This window comes from Peromyscus eremicus, chromosome 1 (assembly GCF_949786415.1).
Source record: "Peromyscus eremicus chromosome 1, PerEre_H2_v1, whole genome shotgun sequence".
Classification (NCBI taxonomy): domain Eukaryota; kingdom Metazoa; phylum Chordata; class Mammalia; order Rodentia; family Cricetidae; genus Peromyscus; species Peromyscus eremicus.
Window position 1 is genome coordinate 143,197,687 of NC_081416.1, and position 3,531 is coordinate 143,201,217.

At 43.3% G+C, this 3,531-nt stretch overlaps 1 pseudogene; it reads left to right on the forward strand.

Annotated features, from left to right (window-relative positions):
* Window positions 1–2,169: 2,169 nt before the first annotated feature.
* On the forward strand, window positions 2,170–3,308 carry LOC131918887 (nucleolar RNA helicase 2-like; annotated as a pseudogene).
* The last annotated feature ends 223 nt before the right edge of the window (window positions 3,309–3,531 follow it).

A 3,531-nucleotide genomic window follows, 5' to 3' on the forward strand; every position in this document is an offset into this window, starting at 1 on the left:
TAAAAATTTTTATAGCCATTATTTTGTTTTTTAATATAGTTATAGCCATATCATTTAAAATAATTTTAAAACATATTTAAATCTTAAATATTATTATTATAAAATTTAGAAAATAATTTTAAGGTAATTTTAAATGAAAGGTCAGGAAGCTATATCTAAAATAAGAAAACATATTATCTTAGATATCTAATAGTTATAGCACAGGTAAAGTACATTAATAGTTTTTGTTTTCTTACCAAATTTAAGTTCTCTTAATAGACACCTTAAAATGTTTTTCATTGTTGTTGTTAGAAAAAGCATTCACTTTTTATTAGTGCTTGTGAGGCATCAAAGGTAGAATAAAGCATCTGGAGCAGGACAGTTTGGAATTCATGACTCTATTGTAATTTTTAACTGAAAAGTAGAGGTGAATAGTTTGTAAAACTCTATCATGATGTTGTAACACATGAAGATGGTTCATAAACCCTAAGATTTCTGTATAAGCTTCAAAATAGGTTTTTAAAATGACTACTTAAAAAGTAATACTTAAGGTTTCTCTTACACAGGCCTGACTAAAATAAGGATCCTGAGAAACCTATTTGATTATTTGCTTGTTTTTTTTTTAACTTTTATTTTGCAATACAATTCAGTTCTACATATCAGCCACAGATTCCCTTGTTCTCCCCCCTCCCGCCCCCCTCACCTTCCCCCCAGCCCGCCCCCCCATTCCAATCTCCTCCAGGGCAAAGCCTTCCCCACAGACTGAGATCAACCTGGTGGACTCAGTCCAGGTAGTTCCAGTCCCCTCCTCCCAGGCCGAACCAAGGGACCCTGCATAGGCCCCAGGTTTCAAACAGCCGACTCATGCAATGAGCACAAGACCCAGTGCCACTGCCTGGATGCCTCCCAAACAGATCAGGCCAATCAACTGTCTCACCCACTCAGAGGGCCTGATCCAGTTGGTGACCCCTCAGCCATTGGTTCATATTTCATGTGTTTCAGTTCGTTTGGCTATTTGTCTCTGTGCTTTATCCAACCTTGGTCTCAACAATTCTCGCTCATATAAACCCTCCTCATTCTCGCTAATTGGACTCCCAGAGATCCACCCGGGGCCTAGTCATGGATCTCTGCATCCAGATCCCTCAGTAGTTGGATGAGGTTTTTAGCACGACAATTAGGGTGTTTGGCCATCCCATCACCAGAGTAGGTCATTTCGGACTGTCTCGACCATTGCCAGCAGTCTGTTGTGGGGGTATCTTTGTGGATTTCTGTGTGCCTCTCTAGCACTTTGCTTCTTCCTATTCTCATGTGGTCTTCATTTACCATGGTCTCCTATTCCTTGTTCTCCCTCTCTGTTGTTGATCCAGCTGGGATCTCCCGCTCACCCAAGCTCTCTTTCCCTCGACCCTCGCTCTTCACTACCCCCACTCATGTCCAGGCTGTTCATGTAGATCTCATTCCATTTCTCTGTCATTGGGCGATCCCTTGTCTTTCTTGGGGTCCTGTTTTCCAGGTAGCCTGCCTGGTGATGTGAGTAGCAGTCCAGTCATCCTTGTTCCACATCCAGTATCCTGCTATGAGTGAGTACATACCATGTTTGTCTTTCTGAGTCTGGGATACCTCACTCAGGATGATTTTTTCTAGATCCATCCATTTGTCTGCTATTTGCTTGTTTTTAAAGACACAATAGATGTTAAAAAACAAAACAATCCTTACAGTCCTTCAAATGTTTGTACTCATATACATACCTTCAGACAAACAAAACATAAATCATTCTCTTAATCTTTGTGACAAGGAGTTAGAGGGTAGTGTCCAATAGGAAACAACATACTCCGGAGTAGGAGTAACGTCTCTTGGAGTCAATCAACAGCTCCAAGCCATAGGGACCATGTTGTAATTGGGGGTGCTTACAGTTTCAGAGGTTTAAGTCCATTATCATCATAGTGAAAAACATGGTGTCATGCAGGCAGACACAGAGCTGGAGAAGAAGGAGCTGAGAGTTCTACATCTTGATCCACAGGCAACAGGAAGTGAACTCGGTGTCACACTGCGTGCAGCTTGAAGCATAGGAGACCTCAAAGCCAGCCCACACAGTGACACACTTCCTCCAACAAGGCCAGGCCTCCTAATTGTGCCACTCCCTATGGGGGCCATTTTCTTTCAAACCACTACAGAATTTATTTAATTTTTAACACTAAGAAATATATAAAATTTACATATGATAGGTGAACCTGATGGGTATAAAGACTCAGAAAACAGCCAAAACCATGGAGTGCCTGGCTATTAAGTGTCATGGATAGAGAGGGAAACAGTTATAAGGGATATGATCCCAGTGTACTCTGTGAAGCCAAAAAAGAAGCCCAGGGGCTGAGACAGAATACATGTGTATAAGAGACGTCCACTCATTACATAGTGACATTCCACAGAAGCAAAGGGGAATCACCCTGACAGGCTCCCAAAGTGGCAATTTTGGGGTTTTGGTGGCAGCGAGCGTTGCTGCACGTGGGTTAGACATCCCTGAGGTTGACCTGGTTATGCAGAACTGTCCATCAAAGGATGTGGAGTCCCGCTTCCATCCATCAGATGGACAGGCAGAGCGGAAGGGACAGGGGTTTGCACCTGCTTTTATCAGCTCAAGGAAGAGTATCAGCACGGGTGGAGCAGAAAGCGGGCATGGAATCTAAATGAATAGGTGTCCCTTCTGCAACAGATATAATAAAAGCATCTAGCACAGAAGGCATCAGGCTTTTGGATTCTGTGCCTCCTACTGCCATTGGCCTTTTCAAGTAGTCAGCCGAGAAACTGACCAAAGTGAAGGGAGCTGTGGAGACCCTGGCAGCCGTGCTGGCACGCATTTCAGGGCCATATTGCTCAACCAGTGCTTCTTGATCAGCTCATGAGTGGACTTGGTGACCGAGATCCTTCCAGGCTCAATTGAAATGCCAACATTAGTTATTTTTGGAAAAAACTTAATGAGCAACTGGACGAAAGCCTTGATGCCAAGTGAAAGGAGTGGTTTTCCTCAAAGGAAAGCTGGGAGTTTGTTTTGATGTCCACATTGAAGCAGTCACAGAAATATAGAAGTGGCATGATGGTGGCAGCTTGCTGTGGCCACTGAGCAGCCAAAGCTAAAGGCCCAGGAAGGATATCTAGGTGGCAGGGGTCAGTGAGAAGATGACCACAGTGCTTTCAGAGGGCAGTAGAGTAGAAGCAGAAACTTCAGGGGACAGGGGCAGATGGGAGGAATAGAAACTTCAGAGGACAACCAGAGTAACAGATCTTCCAACACAGGCCAGAAACAAAGCTTTAGTAAAGCCTTTGAACACTGAGAGACACAGAGGCAATGATTCACGGGAGATCGTTATTGACAACCATGCTAATTAAGTCCATTAGGAGTTTATGTCCTTTCTATTGATGACCAGACCAAGAGCAGCTTGAGCCCCTGAAAAGTCTTTTGGTGCCCATACAGCCTTCTAAAGGCAAAACCCACAAAGATACATCAGAGTTAGCCGATAGTTAGAGTAATCTTCAAACGATTATTCCTGGAAGAAC